Source organism: Giraffa tippelskirchi, chromosome 8, assembly GCF_054371585.1.
Source record: "Giraffa tippelskirchi isolate mGirTip1 chromosome 8, T2T-mGirTip1v1.2.pri, whole genome shotgun sequence".
Taxonomy (NCBI): domain Eukaryota; kingdom Metazoa; phylum Chordata; class Mammalia; order Artiodactyla; family Giraffidae; genus Giraffa; species Giraffa tippelskirchi.
In genome coordinates, this window is record NC_137282.1 from 117,866,779 (window position 1) to 117,886,972 (window position 20,194).

The 20,194-nt window shown below is 71.8% G+C and overlaps 6 non-coding genes across 6 annotated transcripts; all 6 read right to left on the reverse strand.

The window, feature by feature from the left end:
• Positions 1–2,063: 2,063 nt before the first annotated feature.
• LOC145519385 (5S ribosomal RNA) lies at positions 2,064–2,182 on the reverse strand. The gene has a single exon (XR_014063789.1). It is a non-coding gene; the product is annotated as a 5S ribosomal RNA (ribosomal RNA).
• A 3,178-nt stretch (positions 2,183–5,360) lies between these two features.
• LOC145519397 (5S ribosomal RNA) lies at positions 5,361–5,479 on the reverse strand. The gene has a single exon (XR_014063800.1). It is a non-coding gene; the product is annotated as a 5S ribosomal RNA (ribosomal RNA).
• A 3,175-nt stretch (positions 5,480–8,654) lies between these two features.
• LOC145519406 (5S ribosomal RNA) lies at positions 8,655–8,773 on the reverse strand. Its single transcript, XR_014063809.1, has one exon. It is a non-coding gene; the product is annotated as a 5S ribosomal RNA (ribosomal RNA).
• Positions 8,774–11,948: 3,175 nt separating this feature from the next.
• Positions 11,949–12,067, reverse strand: LOC145519408 (5S ribosomal RNA). Its single transcript, XR_014063811.1, has one exon. It is a non-coding gene; the product is annotated as a 5S ribosomal RNA (ribosomal RNA).
• A 3,185-nt stretch (positions 12,068–15,252) lies between these two features.
• Positions 15,253–15,371, reverse strand: LOC145519409 (5S ribosomal RNA). Its single transcript, XR_014063812.1, has one exon. It is a non-coding gene; the product is annotated as a 5S ribosomal RNA (ribosomal RNA).
• A 3,173-nt stretch (positions 15,372–18,544) lies between these two features.
• LOC145519410 (5S ribosomal RNA) lies at positions 18,545–18,663 on the reverse strand. The gene has a single exon (XR_014063813.1). It is a non-coding gene; the product is annotated as a 5S ribosomal RNA (ribosomal RNA).
• Positions 18,664–20,194: the final 1,531 nt, after the last annotated feature.

Genomic DNA, 20,194 nt, shown 5'->3' on the forward strand with positions numbered 1-20,194 from the left:
AGCCCGCCACCCCTCGCCGGGAGCCCGTGGGAGGGGCCAGGTGCCCTCGGCCAGGTGACCCCAGCGTGGCACCCGGCCCCCTCAGACGCACTCCCGCAGCCTCCTTCCCCACGGGCAGGACCGCGCTGACCTAGGAGTGTGTTTGCAAGGCTCCCAGACCGCAGGCGGACACAGGGCCCCGACTCCGGAATTGAGGCCCTGGGAGCAGGCCCGGAGGTCCGGCGTCTGAGGCGCTACACACTGGCTGCGCGCTAGAGGCCTGAAAACCCGCTCTCTGGGGCTGCCTATCCTGCCTCCAAGGACGATAGCGTCCCCAGCCGCCTGCGGCCTGAGGGTCACCCCCAAGCTGGGAAGCGCTGGCTGGGAGGTCATTTGGCAGTGGCAATGGCCCCTGGGGCCCCGCGCCCAGGGCGGGCTCCCACACTCCCAGGGAGCTTCGAGGCCAGCTGTACACGGCTTTTCCCTCACGCTTGCTCTGCAGGAGAGACCTCCCGAGCCTGGGCCTGTCTGCAGCGTGCTGGGCTCCTGCGGGCAAAACACCCTGGGCGCCCACCTGGGGCCCGGGCCTAGGGGCCCACACGGGCGTGTCTCGCCCGGGGAGCCCTAAAGGCGGGGCGGCCCAGCAACTGCTTGCAAAGGCTACCCGTGGCCGTTTGCTTCCTTCTGCCAGAGCTAGCTTGACTCCCGGCTCCAGCGTTGGGCACGGCCAGGGGTGAGGCGTCAGCCCCGCCCCTTCGGCCTACCCAGGCCCCCCCCCTTGCCCCCTTGCCCCCTCGCCCTCCCCCCCCACCCCCACCCCCGCCAAGCACAGGACCTTCCTGAGAGAGCAGACGAGCGACCGGCAGGCACACGGACAGACACACAGACCCTCGCACGCACCCACGCCCAGTGGGTTAGCCGGCCGGCGCAAGCTCCTCAGCCGGAGCCAGAGCCAGAGCACCTGTCAGAGGCCGGGGCCAGAGGAAGGGACGGGAGGCCGGCGGTCAGCAGAGACAGAGACAGAGAGAGAGGGACAGAAAGAGACAGAGACAGAAAGACAGCGAGACGGAGATGCAGACAGACGGCCAGGCGCGCGCGCACACCCAAACACGCACCGGCACACGCAGGGAGGGAGAGACAGAGAGAGGGAGACCCAGAGCGACTGGCAGAGAGACGGAAAACGGGAGGCACGCAGGGCAGAGAGGTTGGCATGCGGTCCGAGACAGACACACCGGCACAGACCGTGACACCCGTCAGAGAGAGGCCGTGCCCGGAAGCAGCAGCTTCGCCAAGGGAGGGGGCGTCAGCCCCGGGCCGGGCGGGCCCCGGCTGCACGCAGTGCCCTGGGGCTGGCAGTCACCCGTGGGGAACCCAAGACTTCCTCGCAGCCGAGGTCTCAAGGGTCCCCTTCGGCTTGGCTACCTAAGGCGAGACCCGGACCCGCCCCCAGGCCAGAGGGTGGGTGTGTGAGTGAGTGTGTCGGTGGGCGAGGGTGGGGTCGGGTCGACTGGGGGTCGGGTGGATACCCGGAATGGAAGGCGGGAGGATGTGGAGGCCGGGGGTTGGGAAGCCTGTGTGGTCCTCTTGCTGTCTCTCTCTCCCTCTTTCTTCGTGGGCCTTACCTGTGGGTTTCCGGCTCTTGACCTGTCTCGGCGGCGGGGGTCTGTGTGTGTGTGTGTGTGTGTGTGTGTGTGTGTGCGCGCGTGCGTGCGTGTGTGCGTGTGTGTGTGTGTGTGTGAGCGCCTGCGAGGATGGGGCTGGAGGTGGGGCTGGGGGTGGGGCTGGGGGTGGGGCTGGGGCTGGGCCTCCCTCCCCCCTGCCTGAGGCGTGCCAAGGCCCAGGGAGCCCCAGGCGGAGACCCCCGACCGTCGTGTGGTTTCCTGGAAGCCGAATGCGGAGGGGCTCGCAGGCCGCGCGGAGGCAAGCCAGGTCGGCAGCGGGAGTCGGGGCCCTGACCGTCCAGCCCAGGAGGGGCTGGGGCTGGGGCTGGGGCTGCGGGGGCCCAAGAGTTGGGACGGGGGCGGCGGGGACCCAAGAGTTGGGACGCCGTGGGGGCCGGGGGCTAAAGGAGAGGGGAGGCAAAAAGCCTACAGCACCCGGTATTCCCAGGCGGTCTCCCATCCAAGTACTAACCAGGCCCGACCCTGCTTAGCTTCCGAGATCAGACGAGATCGGGCGCGTTCAGGGTGGTATGGCCGTAGACGGAGGCGGCTGCCGCCAGGCGCCCTAAGAGCCCTGCGCCGCGCCTCCCATTGGCTCTGACCCCCGGGTCAGGCCAGCCGGCCGCGGCTCTCCACGGGAGCGCGCGCTGCACTTGAGCCGCACGCCCCGCGACCGGACTCCGGCCGGCCAGGGCCGGCAGCCCGGCGGCCGGCCGATGCCGCCCCACCCCCGCACACCGCCACCCCTGGCCAGCAACCGCCTGGCCCGGCGCGGGGGCCAAGAGGGCTTCCGGGACCGCGAGCGGCCGGGCGTGCGTGCCGGGGGTGGGGTGGGGTGGGGTCGGGGGGGGGTGGAGGGCGACGGGCGCGGAGGTCTCGGCGCCCTCCCACCCTGGGCCTCTCCAGGCCGGCCCCCTCTCGGCGCCCCACCCCCACCGCCACCCCACCCCCACCCCCACCCCCACCCCCACCCCGCACCCCGCACCCCGCACCCGCCGTCGCGTTCGCTGCTCAGGGCCACGTGGCCCCGGAGGTGTCTGGCTTCGGGGCCCGCCGCTGCCCGCGGCCCGCGGCGCTCTGAGCCTCCTGCGGGCCTCGGCGCGGCCCAGCCGGGGCCCTGAGCGCCCGTCCTGCCGGGCACCTGCCAGGGCGCGGTCGACCGGAGCCCGTCAGCCCCGCCCCTTCGCCCTACCCGAGGCCCCCCCTTGCCCACTCTGTGGGGCTGCCTTTCCTGCCTCCAAGGACGATAGCGTCCCCAGCCGCCTGCGATCTGAGGGTCACCCCCAGCTGGGAAGCGCTGGCTGGGAGGTCACTTGGCAGCGGCAGTGGCCCCCGGGCCCCCGCGCCCAGGGCGGTCTCCCACACTCCCAGGGAACGTCGAGGCACCCTCCACGCGGCCGTTGCGTCACATTTGCTCTGCAGGAAGGAGAGAGCTCCCGAGCCAAGGCCTGTCTGCACCGTGCTCGGCTCCTGCGGGCAGAACACCCTGGGCGCCCACCTGGAGCTCGGGCCCAGGGGCCCACACTGGCGTGTTTCGCCCGGGGAGCCCTAAAGGCGGGGCGGCCCAGCAACTGCTTGCAAAGGCCTCCCGTGGCTGTTTGCTTCCTTCTGCCAGAGCTAGCTCTGCTCCCCGCTGCGGCCTTTGGCACGCCAGGGGCGAGCCCGCCACCCCTCGCCGGGAGCCCGTGGGAGGGGCCAGGTGCCCTCGGCCAGGTGACCCCAGCGTGGCACCCGGCCCCCTCAGACGCACTCCCGCAGCCTCCTTCCCCACGGGCAGGACCGCGCTGACCTAGGAGTGTGTTTGCAAGGCTCCCAGACCGCAGGCGGACACAGGGCCCCGACTCCGGAATTGAGGCCCTGGGAGCAGGCCCGGAGGTCCGGCGTCTGAGGCGCTACACACTGGCTGCGCGCTAGAGGCCTGAAAACCCGCTCTCTGGGGCTGCCTATCCTGCCTCCAAGGACGATAGCGTCCCCAGCCGCCTGCGGCCTGAGGGTCACCCCCAAGCTGGGAAGCGCTGGCTGGGAGGTCACTTGGCAGTGGCAATGGCCCCTGGGGCCCCGCGCCCAGGGCGGGCTCCCACACTCCCAGGGAGCTTCGAGGCCAGCTGTACACGGCTTTTCCCTCACGCTTGCTCTGCAGGAGAGACCTCCCGAGCCTGGGCCTGTCTGCAGCGTGCTGGGCTCCTGCGGGCAAAACACCCTGGGCGCCCACCTGGGGCCCGGGCCTAGGGGCCCACACGGGCGTGTCTCGCCCGGGGAGCCCTAAAGGCGGGGCGGCCCAGCAACTGCTTGCAAAGGCTACCCGTGGCCGTTTGCTTCCTTCTGCCAGAGCTAGCTTGACTCCCGGCTCCAGCGTTGGGCACGGCCAGGGGTGAGGCGTCAGCCCCGCCCCTTCGGCCTACCCAGGCCCCCCCCCTTGCCCCCTTGCCCCCTCGCCCTCCCCCCCCCCACCCCCGCCAAGCACAGGACCTTCCTGAGAGAGCAGACGAGCGACCGGCAGGCACACGGACAGACACACAGACCCTCGCACGCACCCACGCCCAGTGGGTTAGCCGGCCGGCGCAAGCTCCTCAGCCGGAGCCAGAGCCAGAGCACCTGTCAGAGGCCGGGGCCAGAGGAAGGGACGGGAGGCCGGCGGTCAGCAGAGACAGAGACAGAGAGAGAGGGACAGAAAGAGACAGAGACAGAAAGACAGCGAGACGGAGATGCAGACAGACGGCCAGGCGCGCGCGCACACCCAAACACGCACCGGCACACGCAGGGAGGGAGAGACAGAGAGAGGGAGACCCAGAGCGACTGGCAGAGAGACGGAAAACGGGAGGCACGCAGGGCAGAGAGGTTGGCATGCGGTCCGAGACAGACACACCGGCACAGACCGTGACACCCGTCAGAGAGAGGCCGTGCCCGGAAGCAGCAGCTTCGCCAAGGGAGGGGGCGTCAGCCCCGGGCCGGGCGGGCCCCGGCTGCACGCAGTGCCCTGGGGCTGGCAGTCACCCGTGGGGAACCCAAGACTTCCTCGCAGCCGAGGTCTCAAGGGTCCCCTTCGGCTTGGCTACCTAAGGCGAGACCCGGACCCGCCCCCAGGCCAGAGGGTGGGTGTGTGAGTGAGTGTGTCGGTGGGCGAGGGTGGGGTCGGGTCGACTGGGGGTCGGGTGGATACCCGGAATGGAAGGCGGGAGGATGTGGAGGCCGGGGGTTGGGAAGCCTGTGTGGTCCTCTTGCTGTCTCTCTCTCCCTCTTTCTTCGTGGGCCTTACCTGTGGGTTTCCGGCTCTTGACCTGTCTCGGCGGCGGGGGTCTGTGTGTGTGTGTGTGTGTGTGTGTGTGTGTGTGTGCGCGCGTGCGTGCGTGTGTGCGTGTGTGTGTGTGTGTGTGAGCGCCTGCGAGGATGGGGCTGGAGGTGGGGCTGGGGGTGGGGCTGGGGGTGGGGCTGGGGCTGGGCCTCCCTCCCCCCTGCCTGAGGCGTGCCAAGGCCCAGGGAGCCCCAGGCGGAGACCCCCGACCGTCGTGTGGTTTCCTGGAAGCCGAATGCGGAGGGGCTCGCAGGCCGCGCGGAGGCAAGCCAGGTCGGCAGCGGGAGTCGGGGCCCTGACCGTCCAGCCCGGGAGGGGCTGGGGCTGGGGCTGGGGCTGCGGGGGCCCAAGAGTTGGGACGGGGGCGGCGGGGACCCAAGAGTTGGGACGCCGTGGGGGCCGGGGGCTAAAGGAGAGGGGAGGCAAAAAGCCTACAGCACCCGGTATTCCCAGGCGGTCTCCCATCCAAGTACTAACCAGGCCCGACCCTGCTTAGCTTCCGAGATCAGACGAGATCGGGCGCGTTCAGGGTGGTATGGCCGTAGACGGAGGCGGCTGCCGCCAGGCGCCCTAAGAGCCCTGCGCCGCGCCTCCCATTGGCTCTGACCCCCGGGTCAGGCCAGCCGGCCGCGGCTCTCCACGGGAGCGCGCGCTGCACTTGAGCCGCACGCCCCGCGACCGGACTCCGGCCGGCCAGGGCCGGCAGCCCGGCGGCCGGCCGATGCCGCCCCACCCCCGCACACCGCCACCCCTGGCCAGCAACCGCCTGGCCCGGCGCGGGGGCCAAGAGGGCTTCCGGGACCGCGAGCGGCCGGGCGTGCGTGCCGGGGGTGGGGTGGGGTGGGGTGGGGTCGGGGGGGGGTGGAGGGCGACGGGCGCGGAGGTCTCGGCGCCCTCCCACCCTGGGCCTCTCCAGGCCGGCCCCCTCTCGGCGCCCCACCCCCACCGCCACCCCACCCCCACCCCCACCCCGCACCCCGCACCCCGCACCCGCCGTCGCGTTCGCTGCTCAGGGCCACGTGGCCCCGGAGGTGTCTGGCTTCGGGGCCCGCCGCTGCCCGCGGCCCGCGGCGCTCTGAGCCTCCTGCGGGCCTCGGCGCGGCCCAGCCGGGGCCCTGAGCGCCCGTCCTGCCGGGCACCTGCCAGGGCGCGGTCGACCGGAGCCCGTCAGCCCCGCCCCTTCGCCCTACCCGAGGCCCCCCCTTGCCCACTCTGTGGGGCTGCCTTTCCTGCCTCCAAGGACGATAGCGTCCCCAGCCGCCTGCGATCTGAGGGTCACCCCCAGCTGGGAAGCGCTGGCTGGGAGGTCACTTGGCAGCGGCAGTGGCCCCCGGGCCCCCGCGCCCATGGCGGTCTCCCACACTCCCAGGGAACGTCGAGGCACCCTCCACGCGGCCGTTGCGTCACATTTGCTCTGCAGGAAGGAGAGAGCTCCCGAGCCAAGGCCTGTCTGCACCGTGCTCGGCTCCTGCGGGCAGAACACCCTGGGCGCCCACCTGGAGCTCGGGCCCAGGGGCCCACACTGGCGTGTTTCGCCCGGGGAGCCCTAAAGGCGGGGCGGCCCAGCAACTGCTTGCAAAGGCCTCCCGTGGCTGTTTGCTTCCTTCTGCCAGAGCTAGCTCTGCTCCCCGCTGCGGCCTTTGGCACGCCAGGGGCGAGCCCGCCACCCCTCGCCGGGAGCCCGTGGGAGGGGCCAGGTGCCCTCGGCCAGGTGACCCCAGCGTGGCACCCGGCCCCCTCAGACGCACTCCCGCAGCCTCCTTCCCCACGGGCAGGACCGCGCTGACCTAGGAGTGTGTTTGCAAGGCTCCCAGACCGCAGGCGGACACAGGGCCCCGACTCCGGAATTGAGGCCCTGGGAGCAGGCCCGGAGGTCCGGCGTCTGAGGCGCTACACACTGGCTGCGCGCTAGAGGCCTGAAAACCCGCTCTCTGGGGCTGCCTATCCTGCCTCCAAGGACGATAGCGTCCCCAGCCGCCTGCGGCCTGAGGGTCACCCCCAAGCTGGGAAGCGCTGGCTGGGAGGTCATTTGGCAGTGGCAATGGCCCCTGGGGCCCCGCGCCCAGGGCGGGCTCCCACACTCCCAGGGAGCTTCGAGGCCAGCTGTACACGGCTTTTCCCTCACGCTTGCTCTGCAGGAGAGACCTCCCGAGCCTGGGCCTGTCTGCAGCGTGCTGGGCTCCTGCGGGCAAAACACCCTGGGCGCCCACCTGGGGCCCGGGCCTAGGGGCCCACACGGGCGTGTCTCGCCCGGGGAGCCCTAAAGGCGGGGCGGCCCAGCAACTGCTTGCAAAGGCTACCCGTGGCCGTTTGCTTCCTTCTGCCAGAGCTAGCTTGACTCCCGGCTCCAGCGTTGGGCACGGCCAGGGGTGAGGCGTCAGCCCCGCCCCTTCGGCCTACCCAGGCCCCCCCCCTTGCCCCCTTGCCCCCTCGCCCTCCCCCCCCACCCCCACCCCCGCCAAGCACAGGACCTTCCTGAGAGAGCAGACGAGCGACCGGCAGGCACACGGACAGACACACAGACCCTCGCACGCACCCACGCCCAGTGGGTTAGCCGGCCGGCGCAAGCTCCTCAGCCGGAGCCAGAGCCAGAGCACCTGTCAGAGGCCGGGGCCAGAGGAAGGGACGGGAGGCCGGCGGTCAGCAGAGACAGAGACAGAGAGAGAGGGACAGAAAGAGACAGAGACAGAAAGACAGCGAGACGGAGATGCAGACAGACGGCCAGGCGCGCGCGCACACCCAAACACGCACCGGCACACGCAGGGAGGGAGAGACAGAGAGAGGGAGACCCAGAGCGACTGGCAGAGAGACGGAAAACGGGAGGCACGCAGGGCAGAGAGGTTGGCATGCGGTCCGAGACAGACACACCGGCACAGACCGTGACACCCGTCAGAGAGAGGCCGTGCCCGGAAGCAGCAGCTTCGCCAAGGGAGGGGGCGTCAGCCCCGGGCCGGGCGGGCCCCGGCTGCACGCAGTGCCCTGGGGCTGGCAGTCACCCGTGGGGAACCCAAGACTTCCTCGCAGCCGAGGTCTCAAGGGTCCCCTTCGGCTTGGCTACCTAAGGCGAGACCCGGACCCGCCCCCAGGCCAGAGGGTGGGTGTGTGAGTGAGTGTGTCGGTGGGCGAGGGTGGGGTCGGGTCGACTGGGGGTCGGGTGGATACCCGGAATGGAAGGCGGGAGGATGTGGAGGCCGGGGGTTGGGAAGCCTGTGTGGTCCTCTTGCTGTCTCTCTCTCCCTCTTTCTTCGTGGGCCTTACCTGTGGGTTTCCGGCTCTTGACCTGTCTCGGCGGCGGGGGTCTGTGTGTGTGTGTGTGTGTGTGTGTGTGTGTGTGTGCGCGCGTGCGTGCGTGTGTGCGTGTGTGTGTGTGTGTGTGAGCGCCTGCGAGGATGGGGCTGGAGGTGGGGCTGGGGGTGGGGCTGGGGGTGGGGCTGGGGCTGGGCCTCCCTCCCCCCTGCCTGAGGCGTGCCAAGGCCCAGGGAGCCCCAGGCGGAGACCCCCGACCGTCGTGTGGTTTCCTGGAAGCCGAATGCGGAGGGGCTCGCAGGCCGCGCGGAGGCAAGCCAGGTCGGCAGCGGGAGTCGGGGCCCTGACCGTCCAGCCCGGGAGGGGCTGGGGCTGGGGCTGGGGCTGCGGGGGCCCAAGAGTTGGGACGGGGGCGGCGGGGACCCAAGAGTTGGGACGCCGTGGGGGCCGGGGGCTAAAGGAGAGGGGAGGCAAAAAGCCTACAGCACCCGGTATTCCCAGGCGGTCTCCCATCCAAGTACTAACCAGGCCCGACCCTGCTTAGCTTCCGAGATCAGACGAGATCGGGCGCGTTCAGGGTGGTATGGCCGTAGACGGAGGCGGCTGCCGCCAGGCGCCCTAAGAGCCCTGCGCCGCGCCTCCCATTGGCTCTGACCCCCGGGTCAGGCCAGCCGGCCGCGGCTCTCCACGGGAGCGCGCGCTGCACTTGAGCCGCACGCCCCGCGACCGGACTCCGGCCGGCCAGGGCCGGCAGCCCGGCGGCCGGCCGATGCCGCCCCACCCCCGCACACCGCCACCCCTGGCCAGCAACCGCCTGGCCCGGCGCGGGGGCCAAGAGGGCTTCCGGGACCGCGAGCGGCCGGGCGTGCGTGCCGGGGGTGGGGTGGGGTGGGGTGGGGTCGGGGGGGGGTGGAGGGCGACGGGCGCGGAGGTCTCGGCGCCCTCCCACCCTGGGCCTCTCCAGGCCGGCCCCCTCTCGGCGCCCCACCCCCACCGCCACCCCACCCCCACCCCCACCCCGCACCCCGCACCCCGCACCCGCCGTCGCGTTCGCTGCTCAGGGCCACGTGGCCCCGGAGGTGTCTGGCTTCGGGGCCCGCCGCTGCCCGCGGCCCGCGGCGCTCTGAGCCTCCTGCGGGCCTCGGCGCGGCCCAGCCGGGGCCCTGAGCGCCCGTCCTGCCGGGCACCTGCCAGGGCGCGGTCGACCGGAGCCCGTCAGCCCCGCCCCTTCGCCCTACCCGAGGCCCCCCCTTGCCCACTCTGTGGGGCTGCCTTTCCTGCCTCCAAGGACGATAGCGTCCCCAGCCGCCTGCGATCTGAGGGTCACCCCCAGCTGGGAAGCGCTGGCTGGGAGGTCACTTGGCAGCGGCAGTGGCCCCCGGGCCCCCGCGCCCAGGGCGGTCTCCCACACTCCCAGGGAACGTCGAGGCACCCTCCACGCGGCCGTTGCGTCACATTTGCTCTGCAGGAAGGAGAGAGCTCCCGAGCCAAGGCCTGTCTGCACCGTGCTCGGCTCCTGCGGGCAGAACACCCTGGGCGCCCACCTGGAGCTCGGGCCCAGGGGCCCACACTGGCGTGTTTCGCCCGGGGAGCCCTAAAGGCGGGGCGGCCCAGCAACTGCTTGCAAAGGCCTCCCGTGGCTGTTTGCTTCCTTCTGCCAGAGCTAGCTCTGCTCCCCGCTGCGGCCTTTGGCACGCCAGGGGCGAGCCCGCCACCCCTCGCCGGGAGCCCGTGGGAGGGGCCAGGTGCCCTCGGCCAGGTGACCCCAGCGTGGCACCCGGCCCCCTCAGACGCACTCCCGCAGCCTCCTTCCCCACGGGCAGGACCGCGCTGACCTAGGAGTGTGTTTGCAAGGCTCCCAGACCGCAGGCGGACACAGGGCCCCGACTCCGGAATTGAGGCCCTGGGAGCAGGCCCGGAGGTCCGGCGTCTGAGGCGCTACACACTGGCTGCGCGCTAGAGGCCTGAAAACCCGCTCTCTGGGGCTGCCTATCCTGCCTCCAAGGACGATAGCGTCCCCAGCCGCCTGCGGCCTGAGGGTCACCCCCAAGCTGGGAAGCGCTGGCTGGGAGGTCATTTGGCAGTGGCAATGGCCCCTGGGGCCCCGCGCCCAGGGCGGGCTCCCACACTCCCAGGGAGCTTCGAGGCCAGCTGTACACGGCTTTTCCCTCACGCTTGCTCTGCAGGAGAGACCTCCCGAGCCTGGGCCTGTCTGCAGCGTGCTGGGCTCCTGCGGGCAAAACACCCTGGGCGCCCACCTGGGGCCCGGGCCTAGGGGCCCACACGGGCGTGTCTCGCCCGGGGAGCCCTAAAGGCGGGGCGGCCCAGCAACTGCTTGCAAAGGCTACCCGTGGCCGTTTGCTTCCTTCTGCCAGAGCTAGCTTGACTCCCGGCTCCAGCGTTGGGCACGGCCAGGGGTGAGGCGTCAGCCCCGCCCCTTCGGCCTACCCAGGCCCCCCCCCTTGCCCCCTTGCCCCCTCGCCCTCCCCCCCCACCCCCACCCCCGCCAAGCACAGGACCTTCCTGAGAGAGCAGACGAGCGACCGGCAGGCACACGGACAGACACACAGACCCTCGCACGCACCCACGCCCAGTGGGTTAGCCGGCCGGCGCAAGCTCCTCAGCCGGAGCCAGAGCCAGAGCACCTGTCAGAGGCCGGGGCCAGAGGAAGGGACGGGAGGCCGGCGGTCAGCAGAGACAGAGACAGAGAGAGAGGGACAGAAAGAGACAGAGACAGAAAGACAGCGAGACGGAGATGCAGACAGACGGCCAGGCGCGCGCGCACACCCAAACACGCACCGGCACACGCAGGGAGGGAGAGACAGAGAGAGGGAGACCCAGAGCGACTGGCAGAGAGACGGAAAACGGGAGGCACGCAGGGCAGAGAGGTTGGCATGCGGTCCGAGACAGACACACCGGCACAGACCGTGACACCCGTCAGAGAGAGGCCGTGCCCGGAAGCAGCAGCTTCGCCAAGGGAGGGGGCGTCAGCCCCGGGCCGGGCGGGCCCCGGCTGCACGCAGTGCCCTGGGGCTGGCAGTCACCCGTGGGGAACCCAAGACTTCCTCGCAGCCGAGGTCTCAAGGGTCCCCTTCGGCTTGGCTACCTAAGGCGAGACCCGGACCCGCCCCCAGGCCAGAGGGTGGGTGTGTGAGTGAGTGTGTCGGTGGGCGAGGGTGGGGTCGGGTCGACTGGGGGTCGGGTGGATACCCGGAATGGAAGGCGGGAGGATGTGGAGGCCGGGGGTTGGGAAGCCTGTGTGGTCCTCTTGCTGTCTCTCTCTCCCTCTTTCTTCGTGGGCCTTACCTGTGGGTTTCCGGCTCTTGACCTGTCTCGGCGGCGGGGGTCTGTGTGTGTGTGTGTGTGTGTGTGTGTGTGTGTGTGCGCGCGTGCGTGCGTGTGTGCGTGTGTGTGTGTGTGTGTGAGCGCCTGCGAGGATGGGGCTGGAGGTGGGGCTGGGGGTGGGGCTGGGGGTGGGGCTGGGGCTGGGCCTCCCTCCCCCCTGCCTGAGGCGTGCCAAGGCCCAGGGAGCCCCAGGCGGAGACCCCCGACCGTCGTGTGGTTTCCTGGAAGCCGAATGCGGAGGGGCTCGCAGGCCGCGCGGAGGCAAGCCAGGTCGGCAGCGGGAGTCGGGGCCCTGACCGTCCAGCCCGGGAGGGGCTGGGGCTGGGGCTGGGGCTGCGGGGGCCCAAGAGTTGGGACGGGGGCGGCGGGGACCCAAGAGTTGGGACGCCGTGGGGGCCGGGGGCTAAAGGAGAGGGGAGGCAAAAAGCCTACAGCACCCGGTATTCCCAGGCGGTCTCCCATCCAAGTACTAACCAGGCCCGACCCTGCTTAGCTTCCGAGATCAGACGAGATCGGGCGCGTTCAGGGTGGTATGGCCGTAGACGGAGGCGGCTGCCGCCAGGCGCCCTAAGAGCCCTGCGCCGCGCCTCCCATTGGCTCTGACCCCCGGGTCAGGCCAGCCGGCCGCGGCTCTCCACGGGAGCGCGCGCTGCACTTGAGCCGCACGCCCCGCGACCGGACTCCGGCCGGCCAGGGCCGGCAGCCCGGCGGCCGGCCGATGCCGCCCCACCCCCGCACACCGCCACCCCTGGCCAGCAACCGCCTGGCCCGGCGCGGGGGCCAAGAGGGCTTCCGGGACCGCGAGCGGCCGGGCGTGCGTGCCGGGGGTGGGGTGGGGTGGGGTGGGGTCGGGGGGGGGTGGAGGGCGACGGGCGCGGAGGTCTCGGCGCCCTCCCACCCTGGGCCTCTCCAGGCCGGCCCCCTCTCGGCGCCCCACCCCCACCGCCACCCCACCCCCACCCCCACCCCGCACCCCGCACCCCGCACCCGCCGTCGCGTTCGCTGCTCAGGGCCACGTGGCCCCGGAGGTGTCTGGCTTCGGGGCCCGCCGCTGCCCGCGGCCCGCGGCGCTCTGAGCCTCCTGCGGGCCTCGGCGCGGCCCAGCCGGGGCCCTGAGCGCCCGTCCTGCCGGGCACCTGCCAGGGCGCGGTCGACCGGAGCCCGTCAGCCCCGCCCCTTCGCCCTACCCGAGGCCCCCCCTTGCCCACTCTGTGGGGCTGCCTTTCCTGCCTCCAAGGACGATAGCGTCCCCAGCCGCCTGCGATCTGAGGGTCACCCCCAGCTGGGAAGCGCTGGCTGGGAGGTCACTTGGCAGCGGCAGTGGCCCCCGGGCCCCCGCGCCCATGGCGGTCTCCCACACTCCCAGGGAACGTCGAGGCACCCTCCACGCGGCCGTTGCGTCACATTTGCTCTGCAGGAAGGAGAGAGCTCCCGAGCCAAGGCCTGTCTGCACCGTGCTCGGCTCCTGCGGGCAGAACACCCTGGGCGCCCACCTGGAGCTCGGGCCCAGGGGCCCACACTGGCGTGTTTCGCCCGGGGAGCCCTAAAGGCGGGGCGGCCCAGCAACTGCTTGCAAAGGCCTCCCGTGGCTGTTTGCTTCCTTCTGCCAGAGCTAGCTCTGCTCCCCGCTGCGGCCTTTGGCACGCCAGGGGCGAGCCCGCCACCCCTCGCCGGGAGCCCGTGGGAGGGGCCAGGTGCCCTCGGCCAGGTGACCCCAGCGTGGCACCCGGCCCCCTCAGACGCACTCCCGCAGCCTCCTTCCCCACGGGCAGGACCGCGCTGACCTAGGAGTGTGTTTGCAAGGCTCCCAGACCGCAGGCGGACACAGGGCCCCGACTCCGGAATTGAGGCCCTGGGAGCAGGCCCGGAGGTCCGGCGTCTGAGGCGCTACACACTGGCTGCGCGCTAGAGGCCTGAAAACCCGCTCTCTGGGGCTGCCTATCCTGCCTCCAAGGACGATAGCGTCCCCAGCCGCCTGCGGCCTGAGGGTCACCCCCAAGCTGGGAAGCGCTGGCTGGGAGGTCATTTGGCAGTGGCAATGGCCCCTGGGGCCCCGCGCCCAGGGCGGGCTCCCACACTCCCAGGGAGCTTCGAGGCCAGCTGTACACGGCTTTTCCCTCACGCTTGCTCTGCAGGAGAGACCTCCCGAGCCTGGGCCTGTCTGCAGCGTGCTGGGCTCCTGCGGGCAAAACACCCTGGGCGCCCACCTGGGGCCCGGGCCTAGGGGCCCACACGGGCGTGTCTCGCCCGGGGAGCCCTAAAGGCGGGGCGGCCCAGCAACTGCTTGCAAAGGCTACCCGTGGCCGTTTGCTTCCTTCTGCCAGAGCTAGCTTGACTCCCGGCTCCAGCGTTGGGCACGGCCAGGGGTGAGGCGTCAGCCCCGCCCCTTCGGCCTACCCAGGCCCCCCCCCTTGCCCCCTTGCCCCCTCGCCCTCCCCCCCCACCCCCACCCCCGCCAAGCACAGGACCTTCCTGAGAGAGCAGACGAGCGACCGGCAGGCACACGGACAGACACACAGACCCTCGCACGCACCCACGCCCAGTGGGTTAGCCGGCCGGCGCAAGCTCCTCAGCCGGAGCCAGAGCCAGAGCACCTGTCAGAGGCCGGGGCCAGAGGAAGGGACGGGAGGCCGGCGGTCAGCAGAGACAGAGACAGAGAGAGAGGGACAGAAAGAGACAGAGACAGAAAGACAGCGAGACGGAGATGCAGACAGACGGCCAGGCGCGCGCGCACACCCAAACACGCACCGGCACACGCAGGGAGGGAGAGACAGAGAGAGGGAGACCCAGAGCGACTGGCAGAGAGACGGAAAACGGGAGGCACGCAGGGCAGAGAGGTTGGCATGCGGTCCGAGACAGACACACCGGCACAGACCGTGACACCCGTCAGAGAGAGGCCGTGCCCGGAAGCAGCAGCTTCGCCAAGGGAGGGGGCGTCAGCCCCGGGCCGGGCGGGCCCCGGCTGCACGCAGTGCCCTGGGGCTGGCAGTCACCCGTGGGGAACCCAAGACTTCCTCGCAGCCGAGGTCTCAAGGGTCCCCTTCGGCTTGGCTACCTAAGGCGAGACCCGGACCCGCCCCCAGGCCAGAGGGTGGGTGTGTGAGTGAGTGTGTCGGTGGGCGAGGGTGGGGTCGGGTCGACTGGGGGTCGGGTGGATACCCGGAATGGAAGGCGGGAGGATGTGGAGGCCGGGGGTTGGGAAGCCTGTGTGGTCCTCTTGCTGTCTCTCTCTCCCTCTTTCTTCGTGGGCCTTACCTGTGGGTTTCCGGCTCTTGACCTGTCTCGGCGGCGGGGGTCTGTGTGTGTGTGTGTGTGTGTGTGTGTGTGTGTGCGCGCGTGCGTGCGTGTGTGCGTGTGTGTGTGTGTGTGTGAGCGCCTGCGAGGATGGGGCTGGAGGTGGGGCTGGGGGTGGGGCTGGGGGTGGGGCTGGGGGTGGGGCTGGGGCTGGGCCTCCCTCCCCCCTGCCTGAGGCGTGCCAAGGCCCAGGGAGCCCCAGGCGGAGACCCCCGACCGTCGTGTGGTTTCCTGGAAGCCGAATGCGGAGGGGCTCGCAGGCCGCGCGGAGGCAAGCCAGGTCGGCAGCGGGAGTCGGGGCCCTGACCGTCCAGCCCGGGAGGGGCTGGGGCTGGGGCTGGGGCTGCGGGGGCCCAAGAGTTGGGACGGGGGCGGCGGGGACCCAAGAGTTGGGACGCCGTGGGGGCCGGGGGCTAAAGGAGAGGGGAGGCAAAAAGCCTACAGCACCCGGTATTCCCAGGCGGTCTCCCATCCAAGTACTAACCAGGCCCGACCCTGCTTAGCTTCCGAGATCAGACGAGATCGGGCGCGTTCAGGGTGGTATGGCCGTAGACGGAGGCGGCTGCCGCCAGGCGCCCTAAGAGCCCTGCGCCGCGCCTCCCATTGGCTCTGACCCCCGGGTCAGGCCAGCCGGCCGCGGCTCTCCACGGGAGCGCGCGCTGCACTTGAGCCGCACGCCCCGCGACCGGACTCCGGCCGGCCAGGGCCGGCAGCCCGGCGGCCGGCCGATGCCGCCCCACCCCCGCACACCGCCACCCCTGGCCAGCAACCGCCTGGCCCGGCGCGGGGGCCAAGAGGGCTTCCGGGACCGCGAGCGGCCGGGCGTGCGTGCCGGGGGTGGGGTGGGGTGGGGTGGGGTCGGGGGGGGGTGGAGGGCGACGGGCGCGGAGGTCTCGGCGCCCTCCCACCCTGGGCCTCTCCAGGCCGGCCCCCTCTCGGCGCCCCACCCCCACCGCCACCCCACCCCCACCCCCACCCCGCACCCCGCACCCCGCACCCGCCGTCGCGTTCGCTGCTCAGGGCCACGTGGCCCCGGAGGTGTCTGGCTTCGGGGCCCGCCGCTGCCCGCGGCCCGCGGCGCTCTGAGCCTCCTGCGGGCCTCGGCGCGGCCCAGCCGGGGCCCTGAGCGCCCGTCCTGCCGGGCACCTGCCAGGGCGCGGTCGACCGGAGCCCGTCAGCCCCGCCCCTTCGCCCTACCCGAGGCCCCCCCTTGCCCACTCTGTGGGGCTGCCTTTCCTGCCTCCAAGGACGATAGCGTCCCCAGCCGCCTGCGATCTGAGGGTCACCCCCAGCTGGGAAGCGCTGGCTGGGAGGTCACTTGGCAGCGGCAGTGGCCCCCGGGCCCCCGCGCCCATGGCGGTCTCCCACACTCCCAGGGAACGTCGAGGCACCCTCCACGCGGCCGTTGCGTCACATTTGCTCTGCAGGAAGGAGAGAGCTCCCGAGCCAAGGCCTGTCTGCACCGTGCTCGGCTCCTGCGGGCAGAACACCCTGGGCGCCCACCTGGAGCTCGGGCCCAGGGGCCCACACTGGCGTGTTTCGCCCGGGGAGCCCTAAAGGCGGGGCGGCCCAGCAACTGCTTGCAAAGGCCTCCCGTGGCTGTTTGCTTCCTTCTGCCAGAGCTAGCTCTGCTCCCCGCTGCGGCCTTTGGCACGCCAGGGGCGAGCCCGCCACCCCTCGCCGGGAGCCCGTGGGAGGGGCCAGGTGCCCTCGGCCAGGTGACCCCAGCGTGGCACCCGGCCCCCTCAGACGCACTCCCGCAGCCTCCTTCCCCACGGGCAGGACCGCGCTGACCTAGGAGTGTGTTTGCAAGGCTCCCAGACCGCAGGCGGACACAGGGCCCCGACTCCGGAATTGAGGCCCTGGGAGCAGGCCCGGAGGTCCGGCGTCTGAGGCGCTACACACTGGCTGCGCGCTAGAGGCCTGAAAACCCGCTCTCTGGGGCTGCCTATCCTGCCTCCAAGGACGATAGCGTCCCCAGCCGCCTGCGGCCTGAGGGTCACCCCCAAGCTGGGAAGCGCTGGCTGGGAGGTCATTTGGCAGTGGCAATGGCCCCTGGGGCCCCGCGCCCAGGGCGGGCTCCCACACTCCCAGGGAGCTTCGAGGCCAGCTGTACACGGCTTTTCCCTCACGCTTGCTCTGCAGGAGAGACCTCCCGAGCCTGGGCCTGTCTGCAGCGTGCTGGGCTCCTGCGGGCAAAACACCCTGGGCGCCCACCTGGGGCCCGGGCCTAGGGGCCCACACGGGCGTGTCTCGCCCGGGGAGCCCTAAAGGCGGGGCGGCCCAGCAACTGCTTGCAAAGGCTACCCGTGGCCGTTTGCTTCCTTCTGCCAGAGCTAGCTTGACTCCCGGCTCCAGCGTTGGGCACGGCCAGGGGTGAGGCGTCAGCCCCGCCCCTTCGGCCTACCCAGGCCCCCCCCCTTGCCCCCTTGCCCCCTCGCCCTCCCCCCCCACCCCCACCCCCGCCAAGCACAGGACCTTCCTGAGAGAGCAGACGAGCGACCGGCAGGCACACGGACAGACACACAGACCCTCGCACGCACCCACGCCCAGTGGGTTAGCCGGCCGGCGCAAGCTCCTCAGCCGGAGCCAGAGCCAGAGCACCTGTCAGAGGCCGGGGCCAGAGGAAGGGACGGGAGGCCGGCGGTCAGCAGAGACAGAGACAGAGAGAGAGGGACAGAAAGAGACAGAGACAGAAAGACAGCGAGACGGAGATGCAGACAGACGGCCAGGCGCGCGCGCACACCCAAACACGCACCGGCACACGCAGGGAGGGAGAGACAGAGAGAGGGAGACCCAGAGCGACTGGCAGAGAGACGGAAAACGGGAGGCACGCAGGGCAGAGAGGTTGGCATGCGGTCCGAGACAGACACACCGGCACAGACCGTGACACCCGTCAGAGAGAGGCCGTGCCCGGAAGCAGCAGCTTCGCCAAGGGAGGGGGCGTCAGCCCCAGGCCGGGCGGGCCCCGGCTGCACGCAGTGCCCTGGGGCTGGCAGTCACCCGTGGGGAACCCAAGACTTCCTCGCAGCCGAGGTCTCAAGGGTCCCCTTCGGCTTGGCTACCTAAGGCGAGACCCGGACCCGCCCCCAGGCCAGAGGGTGGGTGTGTGAGTGAGTGTGTCGGTGGGCGAGGGTGGGGTCGGGTCGACTGGGGGTCGGGTGGATACCCGGAATGGAAGGCGGGAGGATGTGGAGGCCGGGGGTTGGGAAGCCTGTGTGGTCCTCTTGCTGTCTCTCTCTCCCTCTTTCTTCGTGGGCCTTACCTGTGGGTTTCCGGCTCTTGACCTGTCTCGGCGGCGGGGGTCTGTGTGTGTGTGTGTGTGTGTGTGTGTGTGTGTGCGCGCGTGCGTGCGTGTGTGCGTGTGTGTGTGTGTGTGTGAGCGCCTGCGAGGATGGGGCTGGAGGTGGGGCTGGGGGTGGGGCTGGGGGTGGGGCTGGGGCTGGGCCTCCCTCCCCCCTGCCTGAGGCGTGCCAAGGCCCAGGGAGCCCCAGGCGGAGACCCCCGACCGTCGTGTGGTTTCCTGGAAGCCGAATGCGGAGGGGCTCGCAGGCCGCGCGGAGGCAAGCCAGGTCGGCAGCGGGAGTCGGGGCCCTGACCGTCCAGCCCGGGAGGGGCTGGGGCTGGGGCTGGGGCTGCGGGGGCCCAAGAGTTGGGACGGGGGCGGCGGGGACCCAAGAGTTGGGACGCCGTGGGGGCCGGGGGCTAAAGGAGAGGGGAGGCAAAAAGCCTACAGCACCCGGTATTCCCAGGCGGTCTCCCATCCAAGTACTAACCAGGCCCGACCCTGCTTAGCTTCCGAGATCAGACGAGATCGGGCGCGTTCAGGGTGGTATGGCCGTAGACGGAGGCGGCTGCCGCCAGGCGCCCTAAGAGCCCTGCGCCGCGCCTCCCATTGGCTCTGACCCCCGGGTCAGGCCAGCCGGCCGCGGCTCTCCACGGGAGCGCGCGCTGCACTTGAGCCGCACGCCCCGCGACCGGACTCCGGCCGGCCAGGGCCGGCAGCCCGGCGGCCGGCCGATGCCGCCCCACCCCCGCACACCGCCACCCCTGGCCAGCAACCGCCTGGCCCGGCGCGGGGGCCAAGAGGGCTTCCGGGACCGCGAGCGGCCGGGCGTGCGTGCCGGGGGTGGGGTGGGGTGGGGTGGGGTCGGGGGGGGGTGGAGGGCGACGGGCGCGGAGGTCTCGGCGCCCTCCCACCCTGGGCCTCTCCAGGCCGGCCCCCTCTCGGCGCCCCACCCCCACCGCCACCCCACCCCCACCCCCACCCCGCACCCCGCACCCCGCACCCGCCGTCGCGTTCGCTGCTCAGGGCCACGTGGCCCCGGAGGTGTCTGGCTTCGGGGCCCGCCGCTGCCCGCGGCCCGCGGCGCTCTGAGCCTCCTGCGGGCCTCGGCGCGGCCCAGCCGGGGCCCTGAGCGCCCGTCCTGCCGGGCACCTGCCAGGGCGCGGTCGACCGGAGCCCGTCAGCCCCGCCCCTTCGCCCTACCCGAGGCCCCCCCTTGCCCACTCTGTGGGGCTGCCTTTCCTGCCTCCAAGGACGATAGCGTCCCCAGCCGCCTGCGATCTGAGGGTCACCCCCAGCTGGGAAGCGCTGGCTGGGAGGTCACTTGGCAGCGGCAGTGGCCCCCGGGCCCCCGCGCCCATGGCGGTCTCCCACACTCCCAGGGAACGTCGAGGCACCCTCCACGCGGCCGTTGCGTCACATTTGCTCTGCAGGAAGGAGAGAGCTCCCGAGCCAAGGCCTGTCTGCACCGTGCTCGGCTCCTGCGGGCAGAACACCCTGGGCGCCCACCTGGAGCTCGGGCCCAGGGGCCCACACTGGCGTGTTTCGCCCGGGGAGCCCTAAAGGCGGGGCGGCCCAGCAACTGCTTGCAAAGGCCTCCCGTGGCTGTTTGCTTCCTTCTGCCAGAGCTAGCTCTGCTCCCCGCTGCGGCCTTTGGCACGCCAGGGGCGAGCCCGCCACCCCTCGCCGGGAGCCCGTGGGAGGGGCCAGGTGCCCTCGGCCAGGTGACCCCAGCGTGGCACCCGGCCCCCTCAGACGCACTCCCGCAGCCTCCTTCCCCACGGGCAGGACCGCGCTGACCTAGGAGTGTGTTTGCAAGGCTCCCAGACCGCAGGCGGACACAGGGCCCCGACTCCGGAATTGAGGCCCTGGGAGCAGGCCCGGAGGTCCGGCGTCTGAGGCGCTACACACTGGCTGCGCGCTAGAGGCCTGAAAACCCGCTCTCTGGGGCTGCCTATCCTGCCTCCAAGGACGATAGCGTCCCCAGCCGCCTGCGGCCTGAGGGTCACCCCCAAGCTGGGAAGCGCTGGCTGGGAGGTCATTTGGCAGTGGCAATGGCCCCTGGGGCCCCGCGCCCAGGGCGGGCTCCCA